The sequence below is a fragment of the Anabrus simplex genome, chromosome 11, assembly GCF_040414725.1.
Source record: "Anabrus simplex isolate iqAnaSimp1 chromosome 11, ASM4041472v1, whole genome shotgun sequence".
NCBI lineage: Eukaryota > Metazoa > Arthropoda > Insecta > Orthoptera > Tettigoniidae > Anabrus > Anabrus simplex.
In genome coordinates, this window is record NC_090275.1 from 130452505 (window position 1) to 130466517 (window position 14013).

At 40.5% G+C, this 14013-nt stretch overlaps 1 protein-coding gene across 5 annotated transcripts in view; it reads right to left on the reverse strand.

Annotated features, from left to right (window-relative positions):
* The window catches only part of LOC136883355 (uncharacterized), a 647239-nt gene that overhangs the window by 423051 nt on the left and 210175 nt on the right, over positions 1-14013 (reverse strand). The window lies entirely within an intron of this gene.

Below are 14013 nucleotides of genomic sequence, written 5' to 3' on the forward strand. Positions count from 1 at the left end.
TGCTCTGTTGAATAAAGATGGCGGATGATAGCTAACGGAAGGCTTTTTATTTTCAAATTATCCGCCACCACATGTTAAATGTATGTAGCTAAAGATAGCAGTACGAAGCTTTGTTTATTAAAGATGACGGATGACAAGTAACAGAACTTTTCAAATTGCCCGCTACTACAGAGAGCAGCACGGCGCTCTGTAGATTAAAGATGGTGGATGACAGCTGACGAAATTACCCGCATGATAGCAGCACAGTGCTCTATTGATTAAAGATGGTGGATGATAGCTGCACGTGGCTTTGTTTACTAAACAAGAGCACGTGGAATTTGCCGCCACCACATTTCAAAGGTATCTAGCTAAAGATGGCAGCACGGTGCTCTCTTGATTAAAGATGGCGGATGACAGCTGTCAAAAAGCACGTAAAATTTGCCACCGGCATAAAGAGGGCAGCACGGTGCTCTCTGGCGGTTGACAGCTGTCAGAAAAGCACATGGGTTTGTTTCCAAACAAGAGCGTGTAGAATTTACCACCACCACCACATAGAGGGCAGTACGGTGCTCTCTAGATTAAAGATGGCGGATGATAGCTGACCAAAAAGCGCATAGGTTTGTTTCCAAACAGGAGCATAAAGAATTTTTCAAATTGCCGCCGCTACATTTCAAAGGTATCTAGCTAAAGAGTGCAGCACTGAGGTTTACGATGCAAGATGGCGGATGACAGCTGTGACGTACCACATTTCAAAGGTAAGTAGCTAAAGAGGGCAGCACGGTGCTCTCTGGATTAAAGATAGCGGTTGACAGCTGCACGTGGCTTTGTTTCCAAACAAGAGCACGTGGAATTTGCCGCCACTACATTTCAAAGGTATCTAGCTAAAGAGTGCAGCACTGAGGTTTCGGATGCAAGATGGCGGATGACTGCTGTGACGTACCACATTTCAAAGGTAAGTAGCTAAAGAGGGCAGCACGGTGCTCTCTGGATTAAAGATGGCGGATGACAGCTGTCAAAAAAGCACGTGGCTTTGTTTCCAAACAAGAGCATAAAGAATTTGCCACCACTACATTTCAAAGGTATCTAGCTAAAGAGTGCAGCACTGAGGTTTCGGATGCAAGATGGCGGATGACAGCTGTGACGTACCACATTTCAAAGGTAAGTAGCTAAAGAGGGCAGCACGGGGCTCTCTGGATTAAATATGGCGGATGACAGCTGCACGTGGATTTGTTTATCTCACGCTAGTGAGGTTAAGTTGGTAGCACTAAGGTTTAGGCCCGCCAAGATGGCAGCACTGCCGATGATAGGCGACGAATTTTACATCTACTACGATAAAGAGGGCAGCACAGTGCTCTGTGGTTTAAAGATGGCGGATGACAGCTGTCAAGAAGCACGTGGTTGTCAAAAAGCACGTGGCTTTGTTTACCACGCGCTAGTTAGGTTACGTTGGTACTACTGAGGTTTAGGCCCGTCAAGATGGCAGTACTGGGGTTGGCGATGCGTTGTTGTCTGTCAAAAAGCACGTGGCTGTCAAAAAACACGTGGCTTTGTTTATCTCGCGCTAGTTAGGTTAAGTTGGCACTACTGAGGTTTAGGCCCGTCAAGATGGCAGCAGTGAGGTTAGCGATGCGTTGTTGTCGATGACAGCTGTCAAAAAGCACGTGGCTTTGTTTACAAATTCAAATTTCCCGCGGGTGGTGGAGGAGGCCTCTGGCTGTGGTGGTGGTGGAGGAGGCATCTGGGAGGCCTCTGGCTGTGGTGGTGGTGGAGGCGGCCTCTGGGAGCCTGGTGGCGGTGGCGGCGCCCGGATCCCTGTATTATACTACTCGAATATCTGTGCCGGTTTCTAGCTGCAGTGCTAACCTCACGTTTAGTACTCCCACCCTTTCCCAGGGGCGTTCGAATCAAGATTTCTATACCACTGTGATGCCTTCTCTTAACCAACCCAGTGCTGTTAGTCGGTGTAGGCTGTCATTAATTTTGTAGGGTGGATGTTTTCATGTGCGCGAAATTTAAGTTAAAGCACGTATTCCATACGATCTCCGCGTCAAGCTGAGGAGCGCCCACAACATGGCGGTATGCGCATGGACAGTCACACGCTACTGCGCAGCCAGCGGTGTGGGGCCTTGCTACTCACATTTTAATTGACCTTATCATTTCAAATCAACCCCAGAAAGTCATTAAGCACGGACAGATCCCAGCTCCTGGGATTTCAACTCACGACTTATTGTACTCGAGGCCCGAAGAATAAAGCATGCTACGTTATCTTACGAGACATAAAACATATTGAATTAGATGACCTACTCAATGACGCATATAACTTACTGTGCGATGACATACGTAATCTTCATGACATTGACTCAGAGGTCAAGAGATTCAACTCATTAGTGCTGAACTTGTATGACAAACATGCCCCGGAGAGGCAGGTAAGACTTACCCGCCCCCCTTCTCCCTGGCTGACGACCGAGATAAGATCTATTATGGCCAGCCGTGACCGTTGGTACAGACAATTCAGACGAACACGTGACAAAGATGACTTTGAGCAATGCAGGATACTTAATGTGCCGTTTCACAGTTCTTTATACGAACTGGTAGGAACAAACATGGAGTCTCTCCGATCAAAATGTTAAAATAAATGCATTTAACGTCAATACGGGCCGAAATGTAATTATTTTCATCAGTCAGTTATGGAAAGAACCATGTATAGAAGGCGCAGGAAAAGAATGACAAATGGACATTATTTAAACCTATTATTTAAGAAAAAAATTTGCTCATCACTCACTATATAATCAGACCTTGGAGCAGTAAGAAGACGTAGGACTAGACTGAAAGAGATTATTCATCTGGAGTAAATACCGTAATTTGGAAGGAAATATAATTCGCGGCTACACGCCCAACACTTGTTATCAAGATTTAATCGCTGCGCGAAAGATAAAATACTATAAAAGGACATAAACCAGATTACAATAGAGCTACGTCACGAAGTGGCGCAGAGCTTAAATAAATTTGCCCGATACCGCTTAATAGTAAAAGATACGTACTGATCAGCTGTTGAGTGCGTTCGCACCAATAAAAATATAGAGGAAAGAAGTTCCTTTTCAAATTGGAATAAATACTTAATAATTATCCTAGTCGATTTAGAGCTAGCATATTGGACTAACTGTACCATAGCAAAATCCATACAATTTGAGCTCCACAAGAGATATATTAGTTGAAGAATGACAGCAATGAATCACATATTTTGTTATTATTCTGTTACATACGTACGAGATTTGTAACGGACTCTTCACTTCATCGGCAACTACTGTTATGAAACTCGCCACGCACATAACTTTTTTTCTACGATTAGTATGGACTTACCCTCATCATGATATAAACTGCATTTTTTCTCCAACTGGAACTTGCATACTTCTGTGAACTTGCATACTTCATACTTTGCATGAACTCTACTCTATTCATCTTCACCATCTTCGATAAACTAACTTTCTTTTTGCCGGCTGAGGTCATGTGACCGCCTGGTTTATTCGTGCATGCTTCACTAATCTCTGGAATCTTCTAGATATATTTCTCATTCTACTCCACACTATAAATACCTGGCCTTCCTCTGGAAACATTGAGATGGACTTAGGCCTGTGTGGAGGGAGCAACATCCTACGTCAACTTCGTCCTTTTTTACATGTGCCCAGATGTCTTCATTTGCGGGCAGTTCAATTTGTTTCATGGTGAGGTATGACAAACTGATTTCTTTACTGTAAATATTTTAAATTGCATTGGGACAGACTTTCCTTGCAAAATTAAACTGGGAGCATGGCATTTCCAGGACGAAATTTCACTTGCCCTTTTTGTATTTAAAACTTTTTATTCACGACCTTCGTAACAACTTTCTTTTGAAGTGTGCGTGTGGTGTATTGGCAACTGTGCGACTTCTACTGTACACGTACTTCTATTCGTTCAGTGCTTCAGGATATTGTGAAACTGGTTCAATGAAATTACATGGTGATTATTAGGCTGTAGGACTACGTCACCTAGTGTTAATCTGTGGGATAACAGAAGTGGTGGTGACCTGCATATAGTATTTGCATTTTGTTCAGATAATTTTTTCTGCTGGTGTACTCGAATTTGCTAACTGAACATCTTCCCTTTCTTGTCGTTCTGGATTTCTCTTTTTATTGCAGTATTCATCCTTTCCTTGTTCGCCCTTTTCCTTTCCTGCGGCATCTTCTCTTTTTCCTTTCTTTCTCTTGGATATCTTATCTCTTTTTTTTTATATATAATGAATTTGTAATCCGTGTAAGTGGTTGGGAAAATTTTATATTTGTATAGTTCTCATTTCATGTAAATTGTCAGAGGTTCGATTTATTGTTTCAATATATATATCTATTTTTAAATCTTATACTGGTTTCTGATCTATTTTCACTTATGTCCCTTATTCCTCCGCATATTTCTACTTTCCAGGTTATGTAGCATACTTTCCTTTGCCCAATATCTTGTTACTCTGCAATGCTTGGTGGAGATTTCTAAGTCCACGGCCTCCATTCTTAATTTGATAGTTACTCCACTGCATAAATCTTACTACTCGAGGGAAACTATTCTTAGATTTTCCATTGGCACTATTATACATAATATATGTGTATTACTCCCATGGGCCCAGTTACACATGGTAGCAGAGTATATATCGCAGCATAAACTCGAATTGTGTAATCCATTACTACTTTAAATCTCCACTTCGTTACGGCCTTAGTTGCTTAATATTTTTTCTTGGGTGGTTTAGTATTTCACCTCGCTAGACTTTGCCTTTCTTTTTCTCCTCTTTTTCAACATGGCTTATTTCTCCGACAATTTTTCTCCCTATGCTTCCGATACTTCTGATATTTCGTTTGATCCTCATTTCAATTTTTCTGATCCCAATCCTTTTACTAATCTGTCTTATAACCCTTTTGTTACTTCTACGTCTTGTACTTTTACTACGACAGTTTCTTCCAGTGCAGGTTCTGAATCTCTACCACCCCCACTTCCACCTAACACCCCTCTCTATCCTGATCTTTCTCTTTTTACTGCCGAGTCGAAACCTCCACTTAACCAGGCACCTCCGCCTTCGGTCGACAAAACTCAATCAGCACAGCACTACACTCCTGATTTGCGAACTCCACCACCATCTCCTTCTCAGCAATATTTTTATGAATCCCCATATCATCACAACCCCTCTTCACATCAACCACTTAATTTCCATATTCTCACTAAATGTCTTGACCAGGTACCCGTCATTCAGTCTACTGATCCTGATACTTTGACACAATGGCTTTTTTCCGTTCGCAAATTTCTACAAACTGACTTAGCTCCGTTTTCCCAATTGCTTTCATTGCTTTACCCAAAAACATCTGGTCATCTTAGTAACTTTTGGCTTCAATATATGAAGTCCTCTCACGATTGGGCTCATTTTCGTTCAGTTTTACACACTTATTTTTTGCCTTATGAGATCCGACAACAACTCGGTAACAAGTATATCAAACGTCATCAACGTCCCGATGAATCGGCTTATGATTATCTTGACTCCATTATCGGCTATTCTGACGTGTTAGCTATTGCTCAACATCCCCAGGAACTCATTTCTCTTATTCGATTTTATGCCTCTCCAGCCTTCCGTCAAATCATTAATCCCTTTTCGCCACCACTAGTGTTCCTCAGCTTTACAGTATCGCTCAACTAGATGTTCTAAATACCCATAGTAACTTTTCTTATTATTCTTCCACTCCACCTCCCCAGTTCAACATTTCAACAATTCGCACACCTTCTACCACTCGTCTACCTTCTCAGGGTAATATCTCGCGTTTCCGTTGTTATCGGTGTCAGGCTATAGGGCACTTAGCGCGCGATTGTACCAATTTTTCCTTGGGAAACTTCACTTCCCGTCGTCAGTAGGCAGCTCACGACCTCATGGGCAAAATCTGCCTCGTGTTTCTTCAGCATTCTCTTCTGGTACTCAATCACAGTCCTATACTCTTGTACAGTTACATAATACTCCCTCCTTAGCCTTATTAGATTCTGGTTCTGCGATTTCCCTAATCAGTTTCTCTTTCTTCCAGCAACTTTTACAAACACATCCGCATCTTCAATTATGCCCTTCTACCCTCAAATGTCTCTCTATATCTCAACACTCTCTTGAAATCGTGGGTCAACTAAAACTCTGTGTTAAAATTTCCAAATTTTCTTGGCCATTTGAATTTCAAGTGGTTAGCAATTGCTCACTCCCTGTCATACTCGGTTATGATTTTTTTGCTCATACTGGCCTTATTTATAATACTGCTATGGCTTCTATCTCATTTTTTTAAATCCACACGTTCAAATTCCTTTGGTGGACCCCCTTGATTTCCCTATGACCCACGTCTTCAGTCATCAGCATATTTATGCCACTGCTCCCCAACTAGATGCAATTGATGCCTTAAAATCTGAATTCGCTGATGTTATTACTGATAAACTAGGCTCTGTGGTTACTTATCAGGCTCACATTGATTTAATTGATCAAACTCCTGTTCGTTCACCTCCTTACCATCTCAGCCCTCCTCGTATGGCAAAAATGGATGACATTATTCACAAAATGCTTCAGGATGGTACCATTGTTCCGTCCTCTTCCAATTACGCATCCCCGGCATTTCTTGTCGACAAGCCTGATGGTTCTTCGCGCCTGGTAGTTGATTACCGTAAATTAAACTCCAAAATCCTCTATGATTCCTATCCTATTCCTAAAATGCAAAACGCTTTCCACTTTTTTTCTAAAGCTAAATATTTTTCTCTTTTAGATCTCAATTCTGCTTACTACCAAATCCCCTTGGACTCTCGGAGCAGTCGGCTTACTGCTTTCATCACTCCAAATGGCCTTTTTCAGTTCACAAAAGTTCCCTTTGGATTGAACTTGGGGTCACAAATCATGCAGAGATTAGTAGATTCTTTATTCTCAGATTTCAAGTACAAATTTCTCTATCCTTATATTGATGACCTTTTAATCTTTAGCCCAGATTTTGAGTCCCACATGTCTCATCTTCACCAAGTTCTTTCCAGATTACGTTCTATTGGTCTGACAGTTAACCCCTCTAAAATTTTCCTAGCTCAAACTTCTATAAAGTTCTTAGGTCACATTGTGTCACCTCAGGGAGTAGCCGTCGATCCCGAACGTACTTCTGCTATCTCTAATATTCCACCTCCCAAAAATCTCAAACAAATGCGCACCTTTTTAGGTCTGGTTTCTTTCTATCACCGGTTCATCCCTAACTTTTCCCACATTGCTGAGCCTCTCAATTATCTGAAACGTAAAAATGTTCCGTTTACTTGGACTCAATCTCAACAGGATGCCTTTCTTCAGCTTAAATCTCTTTTGATGCATGCTCCCATTCTTCAATTTCCTGATTTCTCCCTACCTTTTGAAATACACACTGATGCTTCTAATCTTGCTGTTGCTGGTGTTTTAACTCAGGTTGTTAATGATGTTCCTCTGCCTATCGCCTATTTCAGTCGACTTCTTTCTCCTACTGAAAGGAAATATTCTATCTTTGAACGTGAAGCCCTGGCCCTATTAAATACTATTGAACACTTTGCTGAATATTTGGAGCATAAAGAATTCCTTGTAAAGACTGATAATCAGGCTCTTTCATGGTTGTTGCACAATGCACCTAAGATTGGTAGAACTGGCCGATGGCTTATGCGATTGTTCAGATTTAAGTTCTCCCTTAAATTCATTTCTAGCTCTGAAAATTCTGTAGCGGACGCTCTTAGCCGTTTATTTGACACTTCTGCTCCTCAGCCTAGTACCACTGATTTACCCCTGAACATCTCTATGTTGCCTTCACCTTCCTATGTTAATGCTGTTTTTTCCTTAACAGATTTTCCCCTTTCATTTCAATCTTGTCAGTCGCATCAGCTCACCGATCAGTTCAGCATCCAACTCAAACAATCTTTATCTGACCCCTCTTACCAGGGTCCGTTTACTATTTTTAAAGACCTCTTGGTCTACAAACCCACCAAGAAAGCTTCTCCTAAAGTGGTGCTCCCACAGGCTCTTCAACCCATGATTTTGCAATATTATCACTCCTCCCCTGTAGGTGGGCATCTCGGTATCACCAAAACGCACAACCGTATAGCCTCTCTTTTCTTTTGGCCTCAAATGCGTAAGTCTATTCGCAACTTTGTTCAAACTTGTGAATTGTGTCAAAAATCTAAACCTTTAAACATAAAGTCTGCTGGCCTTCATTCTGCCCTTCCACCTACTCACCCTGCCCAAACCTTTTTCATTGATCTAGTTGGACCTATTGTTCGGTCTTCTCGTGGCAACTTGTATATTTTCACCCTGTTGGATGCATTTTCCAAATTTCTAGTCCTCCGACCCTTACGTAAAATTTCTACCAAGATTGTCATCAATTTACTCACTGAACAAATTTTTCATATTACCGGTTTGCCTGCTAATATTGTTTCTGATAATGCTTCTATTTTCACTTCCGGTGTCTTTTTTAATATGTGTTTTCAACTGGGTATCAAACGTATTTTGACTTCTCCCTACCATCCTCAGTCCAACACCGTGGAAAGGTACCACCGTAATCTCAAAGTTGCTTTATCTATATTTCATAGTTCTTTTCAGAAAGACTGGGATTCTTATCTTTCCTCTTTGGCGTTGGCTTTTAATTCCAGCATTAATAGTTCTACTGCTCAAACTCCGGCTAAGCTCTTTCTTGGTCGTGATCTTCAAACTCCTCATTCCCTAAATTGGGATTTACACAAACTTTTTGAATATTCTGATCAGCCATCCTCTTCATCACTCTGGAAAGACGCCTTTAATCAATTGCTAAAAGCTCAACAAGTGCACAAAAAAGTTTATAATCCTCGTCATAAGCCATCAAATTTTAAAATTGGAGATTTAGTCCTCGTTGCCAATCATCCAAACAGCTCGGCAATCAATGCCACCTCTGCTAAACTTGCTCTTCGATGGCTTGGTCCATACCGTATTTTGTCTTTTCCTACCCCTGTCACTGCATTTTTGCAATCTACGACTGATCTCTTCGACACTAAGAAACTTCATCTGAGTCAGCTCAAGCGATTTCATCCTTCTTGAGCTTTCACATCTTGCTTTTCTTTGCACTGTGTTTTCCTTCTCTTGTTATTACCTCTTTCTAAAAAAATTTTTTCTCTCTCTTGTCTGCTTCTAGTCTGGAAATGTCTACTGCTCCCAGTGTTATTTTTCTTTGTTTTTTCTTATTCTTTGTTGTTTGTCTACCTCATCACTTCCTTTTGCTCCTTTTATGGATTTTTTTCTCTTTCTCCCCCTCCACACAGGTCTCTCCAGTCTCCCTCCCAGCCCAGTCGGCACAGGTTGTAATGGAAGTGTAAATAGGCTTCCCAACCATTTTCTTTCTCTTTTAAAATTGTTCTTCATTTTTATTGTCGTTTGTGATATTTACATTTATATATCTATGTATATATTTCTATTTATAACTACTCTCCTCTCCTTCCCTTCTCCCCTTGCTAACGCGTTAGCCCTTTCCTTTTTCTTCTTCTTCCCCTACCTCTGTGTGTTTTCCCATTTTTCTGACTAGCCATGTTCTTTGTGTTTGGATATTTTTTCTGCCGCCCTTTGTTTTGTTTTCCAGTACCTTTCCTCTTTGATATACTGTTGCGGCTGCCGTCGACCCCCGCTCCAGCTTTTGGAAGGGCCCTCCATCGCTGTTCCTGGGGCCGTCTCGCCGTCGCCGTTCAACTGTATCTTCGGCTTTTCGTCTCCTACCACCAATCTTCACTCTTCAATCATATCAACTACTTCAACTTCAACTACAACTACAGCAACTACCAAATAACAACCAACAAGGAAAAAAATTCTTTTTGCCGGCTGAGGTCATGTGACCGCCTGGTTTATACGCGCATGCTTCACTAATCTCTGGAATCTTTTGGATTTTTTTCTGGTGCCCGGCGGATAATGTAACGGACTCTTCACTTCATCGGCAACTACTGTTATGAAACTCGCCACGCACATAACCTTTTTTCTACGATTAGTATGGACTTGCCCTCATCATGATATAAACTGCATTTTTTCTCCAACTGGAACTTGCATACTTCTGTGAACTTGCATACTTCATACTTTGCATGAACTCTACTCTATTCATCTTCACCATCTTCGATAAACTAACTTTCTTTTTGCCGGCTGAGGTCATGTGACCGCCTGGTTTATTCGTGCATGCTTCACTAATCTCTGGAATCTTCTAGATATATTTCTCATTCTACTCCACACTATAAATACCTGGCCTTCCTCTGGAAACATTGAGATGGACTTAGGCCTGTGTGGAGGGAGCAACATCCTACGTCAACTTCGTCCTTATTTACATGTGCCCAGATGTCTTCATTTGCGGGCAGTTCAATTTGCTTCATGATGAGGTATGATAAACTGATTTCTTTACTGTAAATATTTTAAATTGCATTGGGACAGACTTTCCTTGCAAAATTAAACTGGGAGCATGGCATTTCCAGGACAAAATTTCACTTGCCCTTTTTGTATTTAAAACTTTTTATTCACGACCTTCGTAACAACTTTCTTTTGAAGGGTGCGTGTGGTGTATTGGCAACTGTGCGACTTCTACTGTACACGTACTTCTATTCGTTCAGTGCTTCAGGATATTGTGAAACTGGTTCAATGAAATTACATGGTGATTATTCGGCTGTAGGACTACGTCACCTAGTGTTAATCTGTGGGATAACAGAAGTGGTGGTGACCTGCATATAGTATTTGCATTTTGTTCAGATAATTTTTTCTGCTGGTGTACTCGAATTTGCTAACTGAACATCTTCCCTTTCTTGTCGTTCTGGATTTCTCTTTTTATTGCAGTATTCATCCTTTCCTTGTTCGCCCTTTTCCTTTCTTGCGGCATCTTCTCTTTTTCCTTTCTTTCTCTTGGATATCTTATCTCTTTTTTTTTTGATATAATGAATTTGTAATCCGTGTAAGTGGTTGGGAAAATTTTATATTTGTTTAGTTCTCATTTCATGTAAATTGTCAGAGGTTCGATTTATTGTTTCAATATATATATCTATTTTTAAATCTTATACTGGTTTCTGATCTATTTTCACTTATGTCCCTTATTCCTCCGCATATTTCTCCTTTCCAGGTTATGTAGCATACTTTCCTTTGCCCAATATCTTGTTACTCTGCAATGCTTGGTGGAGATTTCTAAGTCCACGGCCTCCATTCTTAATTTGATAGTTACTCCACTGCATAAATCTTACTACTCGAGGGAAACTATTCTTAGATTTTCCATTGGCACTATTATACATAATATATGTGTATTACTCCCATGGGCCCAGTTACAGATTCCACTATGAGTCTGTAAAGAAGCAAGGCGACGCTATTTGGATCCTGATGAGGCGATACGATGTTGATCATCCCAGATGACCAGTAATCAACTGTGGAGAGCTACGATGAACCCGATCACTCGTGGAGGAACCAGATGACGAGATCCTAATCTCAGATGACCGGAGATGAGAAGACATCGAGACCACCTTGAGCAAAGCTAAGTCCATTATCTGAGTCGTTTTCGTAAGTAAGAGAATATTACCTTTTATAATTATATGTTGATATGTGTATTTGTGCGAAGATGAACGTCTAGATGAGATTATTGGAAGTAGGTATTCATCTATATGAAATGTCATTTTCATTAGTAGGCGTGGTCACCAAGTGATATTCCGATCGTACTGTTTCCGGTGATATGTGAGAGTGAATAGTTAGTGTTATTATTATTATCAGTGAAGAGTAAAGTGTGAAGTTGACATTAACACCAGTGTATACTATTTTAATCAAAGTCACTCGGTGCGAGATCGTCTATAGGAAGTATTTATGAAGGAACAAGGCAGTATATTACTCAGAGTTATGATGTTAAATTTGGCACTATGACGATAGGAAGTAAAGAGGGCATTTTAAGAATGTCACGGCACGTTCACGTGCAGTTTAATGAAGTGATTTGCATATGATGAAGAGAGAGATTTATTATACGTGAAATGTGAGTAATAATTGACGCGTTATAGATATGGTATAAGGATGATAGTGATTTATGATGGTCATATTTATTATTTTCTTCGAGAGAGATAGTCATAGTTGTTCTAAGTGAGACGATGTGATTTTCAAATGATGTTTCTGAGAGTGTCAGTGAATTCTTGCCAATTCCATATGATAATTCTTAATCCTATGCATTTTCACATACCTTAGGATACGATCTCGAGATTGATAGAGCAATGTTTTTATCCATGTTAGGATTGTCTAGAGAGTCATACATGTAGTCATGATAATATTTAAGCCTTCACTGAATTATTTCGGATGATTTTGAAAACTCTCACTGTGTATAACATTATTCCGAACAATATTCAACCTACTAGACTAATCACTGGTGACATAGCTATTCAAAAAGGATTATTTTTAGTCGAAGATAGTGTCTTCTGACCAAGTAGATTTTCCGTTAGTAGTAGGTGTGATGATAATTTAATAGGGTATGTATGATGATGTTTCTTACTGTACCGGGCGGTACACCTCCACGCCGCTAATTTAAAATTTGCGCCAGTTGAAACTCCTCTGCTGGAGGAAGTCTGAACTTTATATACGCTATTAATTCGCTACCTTCTCAGAAGATGTCACCACGTGGAAAATTTTGAGTTTTTGAACTGTGTCATTTTTGATGTGTTTTTGTTTTGCTTGAAGTAAGAAGTGTGAACTTTCTCTTCTAGAGGACACTACTGAAGATCAACAATAGTGCACCCTAGTGCGGAGTCAAAGAACTATTTTGTTGGAGAAATTTTTATTTCAAATGTTCGTTCTTTGCTAAATTTCTTTCAGTCATTGGTTAAGTTGGCAATATTAACCCCTTCTTTCCCCTTGTTTTAAATCTAGCCTATCCCGAATTTCTTAAATTAATTTTCCACCAATTATGTGTTTCTTCTTAGTATTGTGAAGGGGGTTTATGGATGAACCAATAAAATCCTCGTGGGAGGGTGTTCTCATTCCCCTAACGCCTAGAAACTTCCGCGAGAGTATATAAACTGCTGATTTTAGGGTCTCCGGGCCACTTCTGTTCCATCTTTCAGTGTATAAAGTACATAGCAGGAGGCGGGAAGCGCCTCTTTCCTCGGCAGCGGTCAACAACAAGGTAATGGCCAATTAATAACTTTTTTTCTTGGCTAGCTCAGCAGTTTAACTCTCGGGGCGGGTTCTAAGCGTTCCACCATGTAACCTTTTCCTAAATGTAACTACTCTTTCATATATTCTCTTTTAAGCTACATACTGGGATAGAGAGTGCTAACCCTCTCGAGCTCCCACTCATATTGTTTTAAGGTGAACTTATTTTTCTCAACCTATTCTTCGTTAACGTAAAACAAATTGTTCTCTTCTTAAGTCACCTCTTTTGTATGGGATTAGCCCTTGTATTAACGGCCTAGTGCCAAGTAGGTCTTAATCAAAGTGTATTAGGAGTGCAAGTTCGCCTCCTCTCAAATTGTTACCTTAGAGGTCATTTAATTAACCTTCTTTTCATTTAATAGACCTCAGTAGATTGGGTATTTTACCCCTGTGTTTATGTCCGTTGAGGACAACTTGAAGGTGGAGTTTGGTGTGGCCTGGGAGAGGCTTAAATTTGAGAGCGAGTGGCTCTTTTGAAAATTGAGTGTTGTACGCCTCGTGGAGGCTTTTCAGTGTAATTTGGAGCAAGGGCTCCTAGGCATGAATGGGGTTTTCTGCCCCTCTGTTGAAACTTGTGTTTGGGGTAAAATTGGGCTGATTGCCCTAGCATTGTGTTTTCAGGGCTCGAAGCCCAAATCCTGTAAATATTGTAACTACCCTTTCACTTGCTACTTTGTACCTGCCATGCTTGTTATTTCTTTGTTTTAAAAAAGAAAATATAACCTTGTTAAATTTTAAATTAATTTTACTTTAGTAGCTTGAGACCTGTTCACCACCCCGCACCTTCTTTCACGCATAACTACCACAAAAACTCGGTAACACTTACAACCAAATACGCACGT